General features: G+C 44.0%; 1 protein-coding gene across 6 annotated transcripts in view; it reads right to left on the reverse strand.

Annotated features, from left to right (window-relative positions):
• Positions 1–23,329, reverse strand: part of LOC137370556 (atos homolog protein B) — a 172,057-nt gene that overhangs the window by 104,576 nt on the left and 44,152 nt on the right. The window contains exon 1 of one of the 6 annotated variants that reach the window (XM_068032727.1): positions 6,148–6,168. The exons of the other annotated variants lie outside the window; for them this stretch is intronic. The gene's annotated coding sequence lies outside the window, so the exon portion shown is untranslated. Of the gene's footprint in view, positions 1–6,147; positions 6,169–23,329 lie in introns of those variants that run through there. 6 annotated transcript variants of the gene reach the window in all.

Raw genomic sequence — 23,329 nt, forward strand, 5'->3', positions numbered from 1 at the left:
TAAAATACCTGTGGAGGCGGGCGAGGGTCCTTTCTTTTTCTTTCTTTTGGGCCTCCTTATCTCGAGAGACAATGGATACGCGCCTGGAGGTGGTCAGTGGTTTGTGAAGCAGCGCCTGGAGTGGCTATAAAGGCCAATTCTGGAGTGACAGGCTCTTCCACAGGTGCTGCAGAGAAATTTGTTTGTTGGGGCTGTTGCACAGTTGGCTCTCCCCTTGCGCCTCTGTCTTTTTTCCTGCCAACTACTAAGTCTCTTCGACTCGCCACAATTTAGCCCTGTCTTTATGGCTGCCCGCCAGCTCTGGCGAATGCTGGCAACTGACTCCCACGACTTGTGATCAATGTCACACGATTTCATGTCGCGTTTGCAGACGTCTTTATAACGGAGACATGGACGGCCGGTGGGTCTGATACCAGTGGCGAGCTCGCTGTACAATGTGTCTTTGGGGATCCTGCCATCTTCCATGCGGCTCACATGGCCAAGCCATCTCAAGCGCCGCTGACTCAGTAGTGTATATAAGCTGGGGGTGTTGGCCGCTTCAAGGACTTCTGTGTTGGAGATATAGTCCTGCCACCTGATGCCAAGTATTCTCCGAAGGCAGCGAAGATGGAATGAATTGAGACGTCGCTCTTGGCTGGCATACGTTGTCCAGGCCTCGCTGCCGTAGAGCAAGGTACTGAGGACACAGGCCTGATACACTCGGACTTTTGTGTTCCGTGTCAGTGCGCCATTTTCCCACACTCTCTTGGCCAGTCTGGACATAGCAGTGGAAGCCTTACCCATGCGCTTGTTGATTTCTGCATCTAGAGACAGGTTACTGGTGATAGTTGAGCCTAGGTAGGTGAACTCTTGAACCACTTCCAGAGCGTGGTCGCCAATATTGATGGATGGAGCATTTCTGACATCCTGCCCCATGATGTTCGTTTTCTTGAGGCTGATGGTTAGGCCAAATTCATTGCAGGCAGACGCAAACCTGTCGATGAGACTCTGCAGGCATTCTTCAGTGTGAGATGTTAAAGCAGCATCGTCAGCAAAGAGGAGTTCTCTGATGAGGACTTTCCGTACTTTGGACTTCGCTCTTAGACGGGCAAGGTTGAACAACCTGCCCCCTGATCTTGTGTGGAGGAAAATTCCTTCTTCAGAGGATTTGAACGCATGTGAAAGCAGCAGGGAGAAGAAAATCCCAAAAAGTGTGGGTGCGAGAACACAGCCCTGTTTCACACCACTCAGGATAGGAAAGGGCTCTGATGAGGAGCCACCATGTTGAATTGTGCCTTTCATATTGTCATGGAATGAGGTGATGATACTTAGTAGCTTTGGTGGACATCCGATCTTTTCTAGTAGTCTGAAGAGACCACGTCTGCTGACGAGGTCAAAGGCTTTGGTGAGATCAATGAAAGCAATGTAGAGGGGCATCTGTTGTTCACGGCATTTCTCCTGTATCTGACGAAGGGAGAACAGCATGTCAATAGTCGATCTCTCTGCACGAAAGCCACACTGTGCCTCAGGGTAGACGCGCTCGGCCAGCTTCTGGAGCCTGTTCAGAGCGACTCGAGCAAAGACTTTCCCCACTATGCTGAGCAGGGAGATTCCACGGTAGTTGTTGCAGTCACCGCGGTCACCTTTGTTTTTATAGAGGGTGATGATGTTGGCATCGCGCATGTCCTGGGGTACTGCTCCCTCGTCCCAGCACAGGCATAGCAGTTCATGTAGTGCTGAGAGTATAGCAGGCTTGGCACTCTTGATTATTTCAGGGGTAATGCTGTCCTTCCCAGGGGCTTTTCCGCTGGCTAGGGAATCAATGGCATCACTGAGTTCCGATTTGGTTGGCTGTATGTCCAGCTCATCCATGACTGGTAGAGGCTGGGCTGCATTGAGGGCAGTCTCAGTGACAGCATTCTCCCTGGAGTACAGTTCTAGGTAGTGCTCAACCCAGCGGTCCATCTGTTTGCGTTGGTCAGTGATTATGTCCCCCGATTTAGATTTGAGGGGGGTGATCTTCTTGATGGTTGGCCCAAGAGCTCTCTTCATGCCATCATACATTCCTCTGATGTTTCCGGTGTCTGAGGCCAGCTGAATATGGCTGCATAGGTGTTGCCAGTAGTCGTTTGCGCAATGCCTAGCTGTTCTTTGTGCAGTACTTCTGGCTGCTTTAAGTGCTGCGGATGTTAAATCGCTGGGGGCTTTCTTGTAGTTCAAAAGTGCAATGCGCTTAGCGGCTATGACAGGTTCCAGCTCTTCATTATGAGATTGAAACCAGTCTGCATTTCTCTTCGCACTTTTGCCGTAGGTGGTCAAAGCTGACTCATAGATGGCGTCTCTGATGTGGGCCCACTTGGTCTCAGCATCCCCTGTGGGAGTGTTTTGAAGGGCTGTTACAAGTGAATTTAGAAATTTTTGTAACAGCTGTGGGTGAGAAATTCTGCTCGTGTTGATGCGCGGGTGGCCCTTCTGCTTGGAATGATGCAACTTCTTTGGTCTGAGTCTAACCTTGCTGCACACCAGGGAGTGGTCGGTGTCGCAGTCCGCACTGTGGAAGCTGCGTGTGATTTGAACACTGTTTAAGGCGGCTCGCCTTGTGACAACGAGGTCTAGCTGGTGCCAACGACGTGATCTTGGGTGCCTCCATGAAACCTGGTGACAGGGTTTAGTGTGAAAGAACGAGTTGGTGATGCAGAGGTTATGATAGGTACACAACTCAAGCAGTCTCTGCCCGTTCTCATTCATCCTTCCAACGCCATAGCGCCCAAGGCAGGAGGGCCATGAGTCATGGTCGGCCCCAACCCTGGCATTAAAGTCCCCCAGCAGGAATAGGTGTTCGGTGTTGGGGATGCTGCTAATGATGTTATGGAGTTGTTCATAGAACTGGTCTTTAGCTTCAGGTGCGGAGCAGAGTGTTGGAGCATAGATGCTGAGTAGGTGTACTGGACCAGAGGTGGTGAGCAGTCGGATGGACAGTATGCGTTCCGAGCCATTTGAGGGAGGCTCTATCATGCTGAGCAAGGAGTTTCTGATGGCGAAGCCCACTCCATGCTGTCTTGGTTCTTCAGGATCCCTGCCCTGCCAGAAGAAGGTGTAGTCTTGCTCTGCTAGAGAGCCACTCGCGGGGAGGCGAGTCTCCTGAAGTGCTGCAATGTCCACATTGAATCTACTGAGCTCGTTGTTAATGATGGCGGTCTTCCGAGAATCGTTGATTTGTGTAAGGTCTTCCGACAGGCCAGGACACATAGTTCTGACGTTCCAGCTTGCAAAGCGAAGGGCTGGTACCTTCTTTCCTTTTTTCATGTTGTTTGGTGCGGTGTATCAGTCCACCTTTCGGGCAATGACCCTGAGCTCCAAGCACCCATTGAAGCAGGCAGACTGTGGCGGGACAGAACCTTATTGACCGGGGGCTGCCCGGTTTGAGGCGGGCGGTAGCTGTCCAGTGAGGTGCAATGACCTCTCCCACCGACAAAGGCAACCCGTGGCGCCCAGTTTCTACGCCAATTTATCTGGACTTATAACCCGTAACTGCTGCCTTCCGTGTTGTTTTAGTCGCTGTGAGGCAACTATGGAGTGACCTCTCCATGGCGCATGCCTGGGCAAATTTATGGGGGTTGAGAGTTGCCCAGTCGTCAAAACCCCCCTCTCGGCCTTTCTGGTGGGGTCCAAAGGAGTGCAGGACACGACGTTTGGCACCAGTATGGCTGCAGGAACTGCCGGAAACATGCCAAAGGTGACACATGACCGCCTACGGGGTTCCGCTCCGGATTTTCTGTTAGGGTTTACTCCCTCAGCCTTGGTCTCTCCCGAGACGCCCACAAGGCAGTGAGGTTGTTGGGGCCCCTACACAGGTGTAGGATGGTGCCGGTGGGAGGAGGGGATGCAAGGGGGAGGGGTAGAGGGAGGGGGTGGGGGGGGGGGTGCAGGGGAAGGGGGTGCGGGGTGAAGATGGTGCGAGGGGGGGGGCGGGCTGGGACGGGGTTGTGAGGGGGTGAGCTGAGAGGGTGGAGCAGGGAAGGGGACGGGGGTGGGGGGGGGGGTGGAAGGGGGGTAAAGGGGGGGGGGGAGGGGGGGTGGAATCTGGTGCAGGTAATAAGCCATTTCCTCAGTGCCCACCATCGACGTCCGGAAAGCTCATCCACGTCCTTCGGGAGGTGAAGCATCATTTGGCAGACTTAGAGGTGATTACATTTGCTAAGGGTTTTTTTTTTGCAGTGGTTTAAATAAAGGCATGCAGCATTGCCGACAGTGCGCTGCAGATGCTCTCCGAGCCATCTCCCGCGGGCGCTTTGAAGTTGCGGCCGGGGGGGGCCGTTCGTGGATGTTTTGGGTGTTCGGGGCACCTTTTCACAGGACTTCTCTCGGGTCCCGCAGCTCCTTCTTCACCTCAATGGACTTACCGCATGCCGTGGCTGCAGACACTCTGGACTGTGAAGACAGCAGGATCGGAGATTGAAGTATCGGCAGCTGTGCTCGTCAGTTTCATCCGGATCAATTTCATTGAGAAAACAAAGAGCAGGTGTGGCTGGGGGAGGGCAGTGGGCCCAGGTAACATACACTAAACTAACTGTTAACTTTTAGATAGGGCTAAAATGAACTGATTTAAAGAGCCAGGGGAATTTAAACAGTTTAAGAGGGCAGATTGGGGGAGAAAACGTTAGGGATGGGAGCAGATGGCCATGGATAGAGTTGAACAGCAAGGGAGCTTCCTAGGGAGCTTCCAGCCCAGGAGCCATCTTGAGTAAAAAAAAAAGGCGAGGGTCCTTAAGTGGCCGTTAAGTGGCTACTTAAGGGTCTTGATTGGCCTCGGGTGGGTGGGCCGTTTCCCAGCCCCTGCCCCTCTGCCTGACCTCTATAAACTTGTCCGGAGGCGGAATTGAGGCGGGTAGGCCTCCCGGAGCCTGCCGCTCAATTTTACGCCGCCCCAACGCCAGCAGCCGACCCGCTGGGGCGGCGTAAAATTCCGGCCTATCAGTTTCACTCTCTCGGTTTAGGACGTCCTCACAACCGGACACATTATTCTTTGTCATACTTTTGAATATTTATTGGCCTATATAGAGTGAACAGGCAACATTTTTTTAATATAATGTCACAAAGTCTTCTAAATCCATAAAAAAGTCTTAGGAAATACACTGGATTGACTTTAATTGTGTTGTGTTGCTTCCAACTTATTTGATGAAAAGTTATTGAATTTAAGAAAAGCATTAAAAAAGGATTGAAGTTTTAAAAATAAAAATAAAGCACAAGTATGCATCTTCCTCTGAAATTTGTGTTCACAGTATCCCTTTCACAAAGGCAGGCATTGTAAACCTAAGTAATTACAGTAGCCCTACATTAGGCCACAAAACATGCATATTACCACTCCAAACAGATATCCTCAAAGAATTTCCTTTCAAGATTAATGAACAATTGTGTACTTACAATGCATTTCCTGTAGCCGAAGAAAAAAAACTAATGTATCATTGATCATGGAGACCAACAGAATCAAAAGGATAACATGAAAAACATTTAACGTGTGCGCAAACACATATACACAGTTTGTGACATGGGTTAATTTAGCCAATATCTCAGGACTCTGCTGGAAAGACCTAATATTATGATATTTGGTCCTGTAGGTAGCATTTTGCTGAATGAGCACCCTCTTTAATATTTCACTTGCGTTCAAACCGAGACAGCCATGAGATGACCTGTGAATGTATGAACACCTACCAGCTCTTAAATATTATTCGTCCACATTTTCCAAGTAGGACAACCATTTCAGATTCGACAAAGGAAATAAAATAGCTCCCAATCTTGGACGAGCCAATGTGTCAGTTCAATTCACCAACACAATTCATCAGTTCAACATTTAAACATTTATAAACATATTGTATGGAAATGCATATTGTAAATATAGCAGCTCTTTGAATCAATAACTAACTTTATCAACATTATTAAAATTGTTCCAATCAATTGCAAGTGCGTGGCATATTACCCAGTACTTTGCCTCACAGAAAACATTCTGTAGATAGCTTAATCTAACAGTGCTCACCCAATTAACTTTTCTTTTTTTTTCTATAGAACGTTCTACTATAGTGCTAACAGAACTGCACAATGCCTACCATGAGGACAACATAAAGCTCTATAATCTTACTTAAATACAATTTGTGGCAGACTCAGACAGACCTTGAGCAGCATTATCTTTTTGATTCTCACCCTTGCCAAGCCACAATCAAAAAATGTTCACATGCACTGCCTTGTTCTTGCTGGCTACAGCTTTCACTTCATTCCTACCAGCTGACTAAACAAGCTCATCCGTCAGCACCGGCTTTTCAGCAGAGCACACAGCTGATTGGGGAATCCTGCCTGCTACGATTGTCAATTTGCACAGAAAAACTCCTCCTTGTTGCCTAGCAGTGTCATGGTAGGTCACTCCAACTGAACAGAAAGCTCCATCATTCAGGTTGAAAAGAAAAGACATTACATTCAAATGTAACCTTAAGTATGTCATGTTAAACTTACTACCCACAGTAGACCTCATAACAGATTAGAAACAACCGAAAGAACTGAACTGTAACAGAAACCTTTTGAATTAGATGGTACTTTTAGTCAGACGTTTCTCATTATTACCCCCGAATGCTTGTAGATTTTTAACCAAAATGCAAATGTGAAATTATAGCATAACATGAAACATTCAAATTAAAAATTACAATTTTGTCTCGTGAAACAACCTCAATTTAAAGGTAATCAATTGTGGAACTATTTAAATGAAGTATAAAAATGCACTATCATACAAATTTGTATCAAAAACTTGAGATTTGCAAACAGTTGAAGATGAATCACTGCTACACTTCTCAAAATGTCCCACATTGCAGGCAGGAATCTTGAGATTCTTGATCATCCTGCTCGTTTTGAAAGCAAAGCAAAAAAAAAGTACAGTATTAAATAATAGTATTAATGTTGCTCAGAGATTACGACAAGTATTTCCAGAATTGTTTTGATGAGCAGAAAGAATGCAAAACATCGATTTTGGAAAGAATGCTGATGGCCATTAAACATAGACTGGTAAACAGAGTTAAATATTTTAAACTGGAGTAAACACTCAAAAATTCACACCGTGACAATGGTACAGCTTTTTGGAGCAAATTTTATTTTTCCTTCATTCATTCACGGGATGTGGGCGTCGCTGCCAAAGCCAGTATTTATTGCCTATCTCTCATTATCCTTGAGAAGGTGGTGGTGAGCTGTCTTCTTGAACTGTTGCAGTCTTCGGTGGTCAAGGTCCATCCACAGTGCTGTCAGGGAGTTCCAAGATTTTGATCCATAAGAGCATTAAGAAATAAGAGTAAGAGTAGGCCATACGGCTCCTGAGCCTGCTCAGCCATTTAATAAGATCATGACTGATCCTCAACCTCAATTCCACTTTCCTGCCCGATCCTCATATCCCCTGGTTCCCTTCGAGCCCAAAAATCTATTGACCTCAGTCTTAAATATACTCAACAATGAAGTATCCACAACTCTCTGGGGTCATATAATAGCAGCAGAGGAGGCCATTCAGTCCATCGAGTCCATGCTGGCTCTCTGTACAGCAATCCAATCAATCAGTCCCAGTCCCCTGCTCTATCCTCATAACTCTAAGTTTATTTCCTTCAAGTATGCATCCAGCTTCCTTTTGAAATCATTCATCTCCACTTCTACCATCCTTGAAGGCAGCGAGTTCCAGGTCATTACCACTCACTGTGTAAAAAAGTTCTTCCTCATATCCCCCCCTGCATCTCTTGCCCAAAATCTAAAATCTGTGCCCCCTGGTCCTTGTACCATCAACTAATGGAACAGCTCATCTTTGTCTACTATATCTAAACCTGTCATAATCTTGTACACCTCTATCAAATCTCCTCTTAATTTCCTTTGCTTCAAGGAGATCCATGCTTCTCCAAAGATAATTCCAAAGATTCACAACCCTCTCAGTGAAGAAATTTCTCCTCATCTCAGTCCTAAATGGCCGATCCCTTATCCTGAGATTATGACCCTGAGTTCTAGATTCACCAGCCAGGGGAAGCAGCCTCTCAGCATCTACCCTGTCAAGCCATCTGAGGATTTTATATGTTGTTTCAATGAGATTACCTCTCAATCTTCTAAACTCCATATAATATAGGCCTATTCTACTCACTCAATCTCTCCTCATAGGACAACCCTCTCATCAATCTAGTAAACTTTTGATGCACCCCATCTAAGGGAGGTATAGCCTACCTTAGGTAAAGAGACCAACACAGTACCAAGGAGCCCTAGCAACGGTAATCAGGAGGAAAACTCTCCACTGGTTGGAGTCATACCTAACTCAAAAGGAAGATGGTTGCGTTTGTTGGAGGTCAATCATCTCATGTCAGGACATTGCTGCAGGAATTCCTCAGGGTTGTGTCCCAGGCTCAACCATCTTCAGCTGCTTCAATGACCTCCCCTCCAACATAAGGCCAGAAATGGGGATGTTTGGAGATGATTGCAGTGTTCAGTACCATTTGCAACTCCTCAGATACTGAAGCAGTCCATGACCACATAGAGCAACACCTGGATAACATTCAGGCTTGGGCTTATAAGTGGCAACTAAAATTCACACCACACATGTGCCTTGCAATGATCATCACCAACGAGAGAGAATCTAACCATTTTCCCTTGATATTCAATGGTATTACCATCACTGAATCCCCCACCAACATCATCCAGGGGATTACCATTGAACAGAAACTTAACTAGACGAACCATATAAATACTGCGGCTACAAGAGTCGGTCAGAGTCTCGGAATTCTGCGGGGAGTAAGTCACCTCCTGACTCCCCAAAGCCTGTCCACCACCTACAAGGCACAAGTCAGGAGTGTAATGAAATACTGTCCACATGTGTGGACGTGTGCAGCTCCAACAACACTGAAGAAGTTTGACGCCACCCAAGACAATGCTGACTACTCGATCGGCACCCCATCCACCACCTTAAACATTCACTCCCTCCATGACATACAGTGACAGCAGTGTGTACCATCTAAAAGATGCACTACAACAATTTGCCAAGGCTCCTTCCACAGCACCTTCCAAACCAGTGACCTCTACTACCTAGAAGGACAAGGGCAGCGCTTGCATGGGAACACTACCACCTGCAAGATCTCCTTCAAGTCACACACACCATCTGACTTGGAATTATATTGTCATCCCTTCACTGTCACTGGATAAAAATCCTGGAACTCTCCTCCTAACAGTACTTTGGGTGTACTGTTATGAAAGTGATTCATCTTTGTTAAAAAAAAAGTTTTTTTTTTAAAAGGAAATTGACAGTTAAGCTGAATAAATGTGGACCAGGTTTCTTTTTACAAAAAAGGAAACCATCAAGGGCACTGAGGGAGTTGGATTGGCAACAGTGTTGCTGGTTGTCACATAGCTCGGGTTAGGCTTCGAACAGAAACCCTGGTAGAAAAGCTCCTTTGATTGGCCAATCCAGTAGTAAGAGAGAGCATTTGGGATGGGCAGATAACCTGAAAAGCATTTTGGTTGTTAGTCAGTGTGTGTGTGGCTTTACCTTCTGGAAGGAGATAAAAGTCAAGTGCTACTCAAGTGTCAAAAAAGGACAGAAGAAGAAGAGAATTCCAAGGAAGAACAGAAGACTACAATCCAACTCTCTTTCCCGCAATTCCCTAAAAGATTCTGTGAAGTTCACTGTGTCAATTATCTTGTTTCCTGTATTTGAGAAAGGCCTGCTAATTTAGTTTTCAACGCCACCTGAAGAGAACTATTCTGAACACACGCAGACAGGTCACTTCCAGAGGTTGGACTGTGTCTCATCTGCTTTTATTTTTCCAGGGGTGGGCAAGTGATCTGCCTGGGTGTGTTTTTTTTGTCCGTAATAGAGCTCTGATCTAAAAATCCTTTTTTATTTTTTCAGTTAACCTGTGTGTATTAGTGTGTGTGAGTGTGAAGGGACTGAGGTAAAAAGGGACTTTTAAAATTTGGTTAAGGTAGAAAGGGGACTTTTAAAAATTTGATCTGCATGTTTATGTTTTACTTTATTACTAGTTAAGACTTGTTCTATAATAAACTGTTAATTTTGTTGTTCAGTCAAGAAACCTGGTTAATGTGTTCTATACTGGGGAAAACAGTGTATCTGATTGACTGCTTCAGTAAGTGGGAAAATTTTTAATATGTTGTGACCAGAAGAGAAGTGGGACTGAATTAACAGTGCATTCCTCCCACCTCGGTCATAATAGTACCTACACCATGATCTGCAGCGGTTCAAGAACACGGCTCACCATCACCTGTTCAAGGATAATTAGGGATGGGCAATAAATGTTGGCCTTATCAGCGATGCTCACATCCCAAGAATGAATTTTTAAAAAAATTAATTATCCTTCTAGCATTCCTCCCCACAGCTATAATTGTTTCTTTAACCAATATTACAAAACACTCCCCCCTGCTCTGTCCTGGGATTGCTGCAGTGTTCCAGTGAACATCAACGCAAGCTCGAGGAACAGCATCTCATCTACCGATTAGGCACACTACAGCCTGCCGGACTGAACATTGAGTTCAATAATTTCAGAGCATGACAGCCCCCCACTTTACTTTCATTTTTAGTCATTTTTTCTTCCTTTTTTTTTTTACATTCTTTACATTTTTTACAATTTTTTTTTGCATTTATTTCATTTCATCTTAGTCTGTTCAGTTTGCTTACCCACTGTTTTTTTTCAGGTTTGCACTTGCTGCTGTTCAATATTCAGTGTATTTACACCTAATCTGTACGAATGCTTTGTCTTTCAACACACCATTAACATATTGTTTGCCTTTGCTCCGTGACCTTTTGGTCAGCTGTGTGGCCTGGTCCAATCTGCACCTTCTCCTTTGTTATCTCTTGCCCCACCCCCACCTCACTTGCTTATAATCTGTGACTTTTCTAATATTTGTCAGTTCTGAAGAAGGGTCACTGACCCGAAACGTTAACTCTGCTTCTCTTTCCACAGATGCTGCCAGACCTGCTGAGTGATTCCAGCATTTCTTGCTTTTGTTTCAGATTTCCAGCATCCGCAGTATTTTGCTTTTATTACAAAACACCCCCCCATCTAATCAGAAAACCCTGTAACCAGGAATGTTAAGCTGCCAATGCTGCCCTTCTTTAAGCCATGTTTCAGTAATAACTACAGTAATAAACTTCCAAGTGTGGATCTGTGCCCTGAACCCATCGGTCTTATTTGCTGGACTCCTTGCATTGAAGTAGACACCATTAAGCACTACCAAACTCCTTTGTTGTCTATTTTCTAGCCTTCATTTACTTTGCCTTTCACACTTGCTTATTAATTTCTTGTCTACTATGCTCAGCTTTGTTTTTCTCCCTTCTGAATCTACACTCAGAGTCCTTCCCCCTACCAAGCTAGTTTACACCCTCCCCAACAGCAGTACCAAACCTTCCAGCAACTATATGGGTCCTTAGCCCGATGGAGGTACAACCCATCCAGCTTGTACAGATCCTACCCCCCTCAGAACGGTCCCAATGTCCCAGGAATTTAAAGCCCTCTCTCTTGCACCATCTCTCCAGCCAGGCATTCATCTGTACGATCCTCCTTTTTCTGTGCTCACTTGCAAGTATCACTGGGAGTAATCCAGAGATTAATATTGTTGAGGTGCAGCTTATTAATTTATTTCCTAGATCCCTAAAATCTGCCTGCAGGATCTAATTCCTCTTTCTATCTATGTCATTGGTACCAATATCGACCACCAACTGTTCATCCACCCAGATCAGAATGTGCGGCAGCCACTCAAAAGCATCCTTGTCCCTCGCACCAGGGAGGCAACATACTATCCTGGAATCACTTTTTTATTCTTTCATGGGATGTGAATGTCGTTGGCAAGGCCAGCATTTGCTGCCCATCCCTAATTGCCCTTGAGATGTTGGTGGTAAGCCATCTTCTTGAACCGCTACAGTCCATGGTGTGGGTACGCCAACAGTGCTGTTAGGAAGGGAGTTCCAGGTTTTTGACTCAGACAGTGAAGGAACGATGATATCGTTCCAAGTCAGGATGGTGTGTGGCGTGAAGACGGACGTGCAGGTGCCCTTGTTCTTCTAGAGGAATAAAGATCGTGGGCTTGGAAGGAGGTTTGGCAAATTGCTGCAGTGCATCTTACAAATGGTACACACTGCTGCCACTGTGCATCAGTGGTGGAGGGAGTGAATATTTAAGGTGGTGAATGGGGTGCCAATCAAGCAGGCTGCTTTGTCCCAGATCGAGTCGATCTTCTTGAATGTTGTTAGAACTGCACCCATCCAGGCAAGCGGAGAGTATTCGATCACACTCCTGAGTTGGGTCTCGTCGATGGTGGACAGGCTTTGGGAAGTCAGGCAAGTTATTTGTCGCAGAATTCCCAGCCTCTGACCTGCTGTTGTCGCCACAGTATTTGTACAGGTAGTCCAGTTAAGTATCCGGTCAATGATAACCTCCCCCCACCCCACCAAAATGTTGGCAGTGAGGGGATTTAGTGATGGCAATGTCGATGAGAGTCAAGGGGAGATGGTTAGATTCTCTCTTGTTAGAGATGGTCATTGCCTGGTACCTGGGTGGTATGAATGTTCCTTGCCATTTATCAGCCCAAGCCTGAATGCTGTCCAGGTGTTCCTGCTTATGGGCAATGACTGCTTCAGCATCTGAGAAGTTACAAATTGTGCAGAACACTGTGCAGTGAACATCTGCACTTCTGACCTTGAGGGAAGGTTACTGATGAAGTAGCTAAAGATGGTAGAGAGGAACTCCTGCAGTGATGTCCTGGGACTGAGATGATTGGTCTCCACCAACCACTACCATCTTCCTTTGTGCTAGGTATGACTCCAACCAGTGGGGAGTTTTCCCTCTGATTCCCATTGACTTCAATTTTGCAAGGGCCCCTTGATGCCACACAGTGAAATGCTGCCTTGAAGTCAAGGGCAGTCACTCTCATTTCACCTCTAGAATTCAGCTCTTTTGTCTATGTTTGAACCACGATTGTAATGAGATCTGGAGCCGAATGGTGGAGGCAGATTCAATTGTGGCTTTCAAAAGAATTGGATAATTATCTTAAGAGAAATATTTTGCAGGGCTCTGTGTAAAAGGCACTGGAATGGGACTGGGTGAGTTGCTCTTGCAGAGAGCCGGCACAAACACAACTGGTCAAATGGCCACCTTCTGCGCTGTGACCATTCTATGGTTCTACGGTGGAATCCAAACTGAACATCGGTTAGCAGGTCGTTACTGACCAAGTGCTGTTTGATAGCACTGTCAATGACACCTGCCATCACTCTGCTAATGATTGAGGGTAGACTGATGGGGCAGTAATTGGTTGGATTGGATTTATATACATACAAATTAGGGGCAGGAGTAGGCCACACGGCCCCTCCAGCCTGCTCCCCCATTTAAGATAGTGACCCCTAGTTCTAGATTCTTCCACAAGAGGAAACATCCTTTCCACATCCACCCTGTCAAGACCCTACAAGATCTTATGTGTTTCAATCAAGTCGCCTCTTACTCTTCTAAACTCCAGCAGATACAAGCCTAGCCTGTCTATCCTCAAGATGACCTGCCCATTCCTGATATTAGTCTAGTAAACCTACTCTGAACTGCTTCCAATCCATTTACATTCTTCCTTAAAGAAAGAGACCAATACTGTACACTGTACTCCAGATGTGGTCTCACTCATGCCCTGTATAGCTGAAGCATAACCTCCCTACTTCTGTATTCAATTCCCCTCGCAATAAACAATAACATTCTATTAGCTGTCCTAATTACTTGCTGAACCTGCACACTAACCTATTTGTCCTGCTTTTTGTGGATAGGACGTACCTGGACAATTTTTCGCATCATCAGGTAGATGCCAATGTCATAGCTGTCCTGCAACACCTTGGCTAGGGCTGTGGCTAGTTCCGTTGCACAAGTCTTCAGTACTATAGCAGGAAGGTTGTCAGGGCCCATAACCTTCACTGTATCCAGTGTGTTCAGCTATTTCCTGATAGCACATGGAGTAAATCGAATTGAATGAAGACTGGCATTTGTGATGCTGGGAACCTCAGGAGGAGGCAGAGATGGACCATCCACTTGGCACTTCTGGCTGAAGATAGTTGCAAATGCTTTTTTACTGATTTGCTGGGCTCCCCCATCATTTAGCATGTGGATATTTGTGGAGCCTCCTCCTCCTGTTAGTTGTTTAATAGCCCACCACCATTCACGATTTAATGTGGCAGGACTGCTGAGCTTTGATCTGATCAGTTGGTTGTGGGATCACTTAACTCTGTCTATCGCATGCTGCTTCCACTATTTTGTGTGCTTATAGTCCTGTGTTGTAGCTTCCCCAGGTTGGCACCTCATTCTTTAGGTATGCTTAGTGCTGCTCCTAGCATGCTCTCCTACACATCTCATTGAACCAGGGTTGATCCCCTGGCTTGTTGGTAATGGTAGGGTGAGGAATATGTCATGTCATGAGGTTACAGAATGTACATTCGAACTAGGAGCAGGAATAGGCTAATTGGCCCCTCTAACCTGCTCCGCCATTCTATAAGATCACGACTGATCTATTTGTGGACACAACTCCACTTTCCTGCCTACCTACGGTGCCCTTTGACTCCCTTGTTGGTCAAGAATCTGTCTACCTCTGCCTTAAAAACATTGAATGACCCTTCCTCCACCACTCTCCGGGGAATAGAATTCCACAGACTAACGACCCTCTGAAAGGGAGAATTTCTTATCATCACTGTCTTAAATGGGAGACCCCTTAGTTTTAAACTGTGCCCCCTAGTTTTAGTCTCTCCCACAAGGAGAAACATCCTTTCAGCATACACCCTGCCAAGTCCCCTAAGGATCTTATATGTTTCAATAAGATCACCTCTCATCCTTCTAAACAATGAATACAGACCCAACCTGTCCAACCTTTCCTCATAAGATAACCATCTCATCCCAGGAATCAGTCAAGTGAACCTTCTCTGAATTGCTTCCAATGCAATTATATCCTTTCTTAAGTAAGGAGACCAAAACTGTACACAATACTCTAGATGTGATCTCACCAATGCCCTGTACAACTGTAGCAAAACATCTCCATTCCCCTTACAATGAAAACATTACATTTGCCTTCTTAATCACTGGCTGTAACTGCATACTAACTTTTTGCGTTTTGTGTACTAGGACACCCAGATCCCTCTGCATCTCAGAGTTCTGCAATCTCTCTCCATTTAAATAATATGTTGCTTTTCTATTCTTCTGACTAAAGTTCACACTTTCCCACATTATACTCCATTTGCCAAATCTTTGCTCACTCACTTAACCTATCTATATCCCTTTGTGGCCTCGTTATGCACTCTTCACAACTTCCTCTCCAACCTATCTTTGTGTCATCAGCAAATTTAGCATCTATACATTCTGTCCCTTCATCCAAGTCATTAATATAGATTGTAAATAGTTGAGGCTCCAGCACGGAATCCTGTGGCACTCCACTATAGTTACAATTCTGCTGCTGTAATGGTCCACAGTGCCTCATGTATGCCCAGTTTGGAGCAGCTAGATCAATTCCGAATCTATCCCAATTAACACGGTGACAGTGCCAAACAACACAATTGAGGGTGTACTCAGTGTGAAGACTATATTCACCTACACAAGGACAGTGCAGCGGTCATTCCTACCAATAGTGTTATGGATAGTTGCACTTGCGACAGGTAGATTGATGAGGACGAGGTCAAGTAGGTTTTTCCTTCTCTTCATGTTGCTTCTCTCATCACCTGCCACAGGCTCAGTCTGGCAAGTAAGTCCTTCAGGACTCGGAGATTGGAGGAGGTAGCTGGAAAACAAGGTGCTGCAGGCCATGGAGGGATCTGAAGGTGAATACAAGATTTCTAAAGTTGAGGATGTGAGACAGAACACGGGCTGTTGCACTCTGATGGAGGAAGAAAGGAAGGGAAAAATAAAAGAGGATAACCAAGAAAAGCGAGAAATAAATAAAAAAGTCCTTGAGAGAGAATTCTATGTGGACTTTTGACAGAAAATGAAATAGCGAAAGTGAGACAATGTTCAAGCGCAAGGAAAGAGGAGAGCTCACAGCTGGTAAAGGTCGGGGTTGGGGTGGGGGTGGTGGAGGTGGAATGAGAGAAGGAGTATTAGAGAACGAGAACCAGAACTCTTTTTCTCCCTAGTATGGAAGGGGAGAGAAAGAGTTATGGTGGTCCAAAAAGGCAGAGTAAAGATAACAAGTCAGAGACTATGAATACCAAAATAGAACAAATTATAAAATACTCCTGGGCTGCTAGTTATAGTACTAGCAATGCATCATTGGGAAAACGAGTCAAAAAGAAATGATGCAGCAACTATCATCCTGTTTGCCAACACAAACTGGTTGTGACTGTAGATGTCAATAGTCTAGATCATTCTATTCTCTTGGGTAAAATGAAAGCAGGAAAGTAATATGGGAGTAAAAACAAGAAATGCTGGAACCACTCAGCAGGTCTGGCAGCATCTGTGGAAAGAGAAGCAGAGTTAACGTTTCGGGTCAGTGACCCTTCTTCGGAACTGACAAATATTAGAAAAGTCACAGGTTATAGGCAAGTGAGGTGAGGGTGGGGCAAGAGATAACAAAGGAGGTCGAGATTGGACCAGGCCACACAGCTGACCAAAAGGTCACGGAGCAAAGGCAAACAATATGTTAATGGTGTGTTGAAAGACAAAGCATTAGTACAGATTAGGTGTAAATACACTGAATATTGAACAGCAGCAAGTGCAAACCTGAAAAAAACAGTGGGTAAGCAAACTGAACAGACTAAGATGAAATGAAATAAATGCAAAAAAAAAATTGTAAAAAATGTAAAAAAGAATGTAAAAAAAAAGGAAGAAAAAATGACTAAAAATGAAAGTAAAATGGGGGGCTGTCATGCTCTGAAATTATTGAACTCAATGTTCAGTCCGGCAGGCTGTAGTGTGCCTAATCGGTAAATGAGATGCTGTTCCTTGAGCTTGCGTTGATGTTCACTGGAACACTGCAGCAATCCCAGGACAGAGATGTGAGCATGAGAGCAGGGGGGAGTGTTGAAATGGCAAGCAACCGGAAGCTCAGGGTCCTGCTTGCGGACTGAGCGGAGATGTTCCGCAAAGCGGTCACCCAGTCTGCGCTTGGTCTCCCCAGTGTACAGGAGACCACACTGTGAGCAGCGAATACAGTATACTACATTGAAAGAAGTACAAGTAAATCGCTGCTTCACCTGAAAGGAGTGTTTGGGGCCTGGGATAGTGAGGAGAGAGGAGGTAAATGGGCAGGTATTACACCTCCTGCGATTGCAGGGGAAGGTGCCATGGGACGGGGACGAGATGGTGGGGGTAATGGAGGAGTGGACCAGGGTGTCTCGGAGGGAACGATCCCTCGGAATGCTGACAGGGGAAGGGAGGGGAAGATGCGACTGGTAGTGGTATCACACTGGAGGTGGCGGAAATGGCGGAGGATGATCCTTTGGATATGGAGGCTGATGGGGTGAAAAGTGAGGACAAGGGGAACCCTGTCACGGTTCTGGGGGGGGGGGGGGGGGGGGAGGGGAAGGGGTAAGGGTAGAGGTGCGGGGAATGGGCCGGACACGGTTGAGGGCCCTGTCAACCACAGTGGGGGGAAATCCTCGGTTGAGGAAAAAGGAGGTCATATCAGAAGCACCGTCATGGAAGGTAGCATCATCAGAGCAGATGCGTCGGAGACGGAGAAACTGGGAAAATGGAATAGAGTCCTTACAGGAGGTAGGGTGTGAAGAAGTGTAGTCGAGGTAGCTGTGGGAGTCGGTGGGCTTATAATGGATATTAGTAGACAACCTATCCCCAGAGATGGAGACAGAGTAATATGGGAGCCTACACCCAGTGCAATGCGCTAAAATAGTGTGCTGTTGAAAGCTGGACAATTCTTTCCCTGTGAAGTTTCCAATCGCATTTGGAAGAGACACCATCACAAATCAGTAAGCAAGTCAACAACCAACATTTGATCACACACTTAGGAATTAGAGAGGTGGAGGATAGCTCGCTTATCTGCTCCCTTTAATGAGGAATGGGAAGCAGATATTTGAAGATGGAGGTATTTGGAAGTGAAAGAAATGGGGCTGCTTGGAAAACTAGCACAAAAAAAAAAATCAGGACTATATTGAAACAAAAACCCAACAAGCATTCCAAACACTTCTTTTGCAATTTATTTTCTTTTCATTGCATTTCCATATCCATGCATCTTTCATGGTAATGAGAATGGAATAGAGACATGCTCCAAGGCCACTGTCATGCCATTCTACATCAGGTCAATGAGAAAGATGTGTGAGGGCTGGTGATCGACAAAGATTGGCTACTCAGGAATTGCAGATACAAACCCACATCCTACTCCTTGGTCACTAGCTGGGAATGTGTTTGAAGGGCATGGCAATAGCAGTGATTTGATGAGGTCTAAACTGCTCTAGCTTCATTATTATGGTTTACAGTAGTTTTCGACACTCAATTTTGTTACATGGAAGATAACAAGATGTCATTACAACATTTACAGAATTAGATCCATTCACTGTGCAAAACGAGTGTCAAAGCTCAGGATCCTTGTGGTGTTCTATATAGCCAACAGCTAACCATTCATTTCATTTCAACTCCTTTACTTGCATTTGGTGTAAGAACATAACAAATAGGAACAAGAGTAGAGCATTCGGCCCCTCAAACCTGCTCCGCCATTCAATAAGATCCTGGCCGATCTTCGACCTCAACTCTACTTTCCTGCAGAATCCCCATATCCCTCGATTCCCTTAGATACCAGGCATCTATTGATCTCGGTCTTGAATGTACTCAACAACCAAGTAACCACAGCCCTCTGCAGTAGACATTTTCAAAGATTCGCAACCCTCTGAGTGAAGAAATTCCTTCTATCAATCCTAAAAGGCTGTCGCCATATCCTAAACTCCCCAGCCAGGAGAAACAGCCTCCCAGCATCTACCTTGTCAAGCCCTCTCAGAATTTTATTGGTTTCAATGAGATCACCTTAAATTCTTCCAAACTCGCGAGAATATAGGCCCATTTCCCTCAATCTCTCTTCGTGGAACAACCCTCTCATCCCAGAAATCAAACCCATCATCATCTCTGAAGCAAGTATATCCTTCCTCAGGTCAGAGACCAAAACTGTACACAATACCCCAGGTGTGATCTCACCAAAGCCCTGTCCAATGTAGCAAGACTTCCTTATTCTTGTACTTCAATCCCCTTGCAATAAAGGTGAACATACAATTTGCCTTCGTAATTGCTGGCTGTATCTGCACGTTAACTTTCTGTGTTTCATGTACAAGGACATCCAAATCCCTCTGAACACGAATGTCTAATAGTTTCTCACCATTTAAAAAAATTCTGCTTCTCTATTCTTTCTACCAAAGTAAATAACTTCACATTTCCCCACATTATACTCCAATTACCACCTTCTTGCCCACTGATTCAACCTATCTAGATCTCTTTGCAAACTCCTCGTTTCCACCTCACAGCTTACTTTCTCACCTAGCTATGTATCGTCAGCAAACTTAGATACATTACACTTGGTCATTAATATAGATTGTGAACAGCTGAGGCCCCATCGCTGATCCTTGCGGCACCCCACTAGCAACAGCCTGCCAACCTGAAAATGACTTGTTTACTCCTACTCTGTTTTCTGGCTTTTAACAAATTCTCTAGCCATGCTAATATATTACCCCCAACCCCATGAGCCCTTATCGTCTGTATCAACCTTTCATGTGGCACCTTATCGAATGCCTTTTACAAATCCAAATATACTATGTCCACTAGTTCCCCTTTATCTACCCAGCTAGTTACTGGGTAGCTATAAGCTATAAATAGATTTGTTAAACACAATTTCCCTTTCATAAAACCATGTTAATATCATGTTTATAAGATATGTGGACATTACAGAGGTTATTGAGCAGCACAGTCTGTACAGCTTAGAACTGCCATTTCATTGTTTTAGTTCTGTAGCTAGTCAATATAATGCAAGTGTTTGTTGCAGTCCCATTTAAATACACATACATTCCCACATCAATCTTTATTAGAATTTTTTGTTGACATGCGTCATCTTTTGTAGTTTAGTAACAGCAATGCAAAGGCTGATTCGCTGCTATGTGACATTAAGAGTACCACCATGAAAAATGGTTTCAAATTGATCTCATTATCCTACAGTTCTAGTCATATAGATTTTTAGTAGTGGTAGAACCTAAATGCCGATGAGCAAACTTTTGGCTATATTAAGTCAGTCATTATCACTTTAGGACAACAGCCTTAATTTTGTTTTATACAAGTCTTGAACTGGCTGCAAAATCTCAGATATATGTGGACAATTAACACAAAGGGTGGGGGTGGTATTGGGGAATAAGAGAATTAGTGTTTTTTCCCCCATAGTTAGTAATTTAGTGTGGTGCCATTATCAGAAACTCTACACTTCAAAGTCACACGTTCCTGTGATTTTGTTTATGAAGAAAAACAAGCTTTCCCCTAATATTGTACTGAGAAATTTTGCTTTTTAAAAAGTAACTAGCTTAGGTTCACAAACCTTATTTATGCAATGAAATCCTCTTCCAATCAGTTTCAATACCATGTCGAAAAACTGTATTTAATAGTCACCATGGATTTCAAAAGGGAAGATCTTGCTTGGACAATTTCATTAAATTCTTTGAAAACGTAACAGAGAGAAAATAGGTAAGGGCAATGTAGATGTATTTTATCTAGATTTAAACTAGGCCTTTTATAAGGTGCCACATTATAGACTAATTAATAAGGTTAGAGCATGAGGAGTCAGGGGATAAGTAGCAGAAAAGATAGCTACCTGGCTGCAAGACAGAAAGCAGAGAGTAAGGGTAAATATTCAGAGTGACAGAAGTTGGAAAATGGGATTCCACAAGGAGCAGTGCTGTTGTTCACAATTAATATAAACTTTGCAATCAAAAAAACAATTTCTAAATTTGCAGATGAGACCAAATTTCTTGGTGGGGGGGGGGAAGTGGGTAGTGGTGGGGAGAGGATAGTCCATACTGAGGAGGACTGCAACAAATTGCAAGACGATATTAATAAACTTGCACAATAGGCAAATGAATTTCAATGCAGATTAAGTGCCACGTATTATTTTTCTGACCAAAATGTAAGGACGAGGTCACATATTACTTTTAAAATAAGAATCTAAATGACAGAGGAGCAAAAGGAATTTGGGAGTATAAATACACAAATCTCAAAGTTGTGACGCAGGTTAATAAGGCCATAAAAAAAGCAAACCAAACACTGAGGTTTATTTCTGGCGGGATAGAGTTGCAAAGTGGAGAAGTTATTTAAGCTTGTTTTGAACCTTGGTTAGACCGCACTTGCAGCACTGTGTACAGTTCTGTTCACCATAAGGATGTGGAGTTACTGAAGAAGGTGCAGAGAAGATTTACAAAGATGATACCATAAGTGGAAGATTCTACCCATCAGGGAAGGATGAACAGGCTGGGTCTTTTTTCTCGTGAAAAGAGAAGACTGAGGGGTGGTCTGGTAATCTTTAAAATTGTGAAGGATTTTGAATTTGCTGGACACAGAGTCTTTCTACTTGTGAAGAAGAGCAAAACTAGATGCCATCAATATAAGATAGTGACCAAGAAATCAAGTAGGGAATTCAGAAGAAACTTCTTCACCAAGAAGTGTGGTGAGAATGTGGAACTCACCACCACAGGGAGTGGTTGAGGCAAATTGTACAGACGCATTTAAGGGAAAGTTAGATAAGCATATGAGGGAAAAGAAATAGGGACGCATTAAAGCTTGGGGCAGCCGCAGCAAAGGCTCAATGGGGAAAGACCACAGTGTAAGGACCCCCACCAAGCTGAACTGAGGGGCTGGATCCATGGGAAACCCCTCAAACTGTATCGTTGATATTTTCATTTGCTGTAAATGTATAACTGTAATTGGCATGACAATAGTGAAAGGGAAGGGTTGTGAAGAAACTCATGATAGTATAGAAGGAAACTGATCTCCCTTGCAATGTTTGTAGCTTTTGGTGCTGTTTGAAACTGTTTGGCAATGTAATTTTTGCAGATTTTTATGAATAAAGTATATTTTGGAAATAAAAAAAAATAAAAAATGAGGGAAAAGAAATAAAGGGTTATGCTAATTAGAGTTAGTTGAGAAAGAATGGGAGGAAGTTAGAGTGGAGCATAAATGCCAACATGGACTGATTGGGCTAAATGGTTTGTTTCTGTGCTGTATATTCTATGTAATTCTATGTATAAGTAAATTTGGTTTTAAAAGGCAATTAGTCTGGTTTTAGGTTCTATTGACTAAAATGAAAAAGCTCACCCTATTGATTTTTCTGCCAAAAGATGTGGCTAGTTGTTTTCCAAGTGTTGTGTTGAACTGAATTTAAAACACATGCTAGAGCTGCTAAATGTCAGTAAAGGATGCTTCATGAACCTATCGCAATAGGAACTGCAAAAGATTTAATATGCAATCATTAAATAGTCATTTTGGAATGAGATAGCAGACAAACTGAATTTTAAGTGACTGCAATGAAATAGTCCTCCAAAAAAGCACAAACCAGTGAATAAATTTGAGGCCAAAAGGAAAATGCATCATAAGCTGAATTAAATTCATTCTAAATGGGCGGTATTATACTTGTTCCCTGGGGGTTGACTATGGAATCAGTTAATTCAGGACCAACTTGGAGGACCATATTCTCAGAGTTACTATATACAGAATCTGTTGTACATTGAAGCAAATCCAGAGAGAGACAATGGAGGTTGAAAGACAACTACAAATCAGTCAAGGACTTGGAGTGATAATCACAAGGGCAGTGGAAGATAAACGAACAGTATAAGTAGCATCTACAAAATTTATTCAAATATCAGCATAAATTAGAAAATTTTCATTGGTACTGTGTGTTTCTCAAAACAGCTATTGGTTAACACAACATTTTTCTTAAATTACTGAGATCAACTATTATTCCCTCACTGTTTTTCATTAGTATGCAAAACAAGAATCTAGAGAGACGAGGACATTAAAAAGTCACTTCTTACTCTGCAAATGCAATGAAACTGGTTTCAAGAATCTGTCAATTTCCACCAAGCGCACCTTCTCATGAAGGTCGCAAAGTACTAAGGAAAGTCACAGTACACCACGTACCTTTAGACATTAACCCATGAGGCAAGTTCAAGTTCCCACCAAAACAATAACATTACATTGTCTGACCTACCAGTATACACTGTAGTATCTGGCAATTCAAGATATTAACATCTGGCAAGTTAACATTTGCTCCAAAAACAGTGCTACTTGTACTCGATCTTTAAATTTAGAAAGTTATTTAACCCACTGCAATAAATGCTGGGACTTATTCACAGCTGTTT

The sequence above is a fragment of the Heterodontus francisci genome, chromosome 1 (genome assembly GCF_036365525.1).
Source record: "Heterodontus francisci isolate sHetFra1 chromosome 1, sHetFra1.hap1, whole genome shotgun sequence".
NCBI lineage: Eukaryota > Metazoa > Chordata > Chondrichthyes > Heterodontiformes > Heterodontidae > Heterodontus > Heterodontus francisci.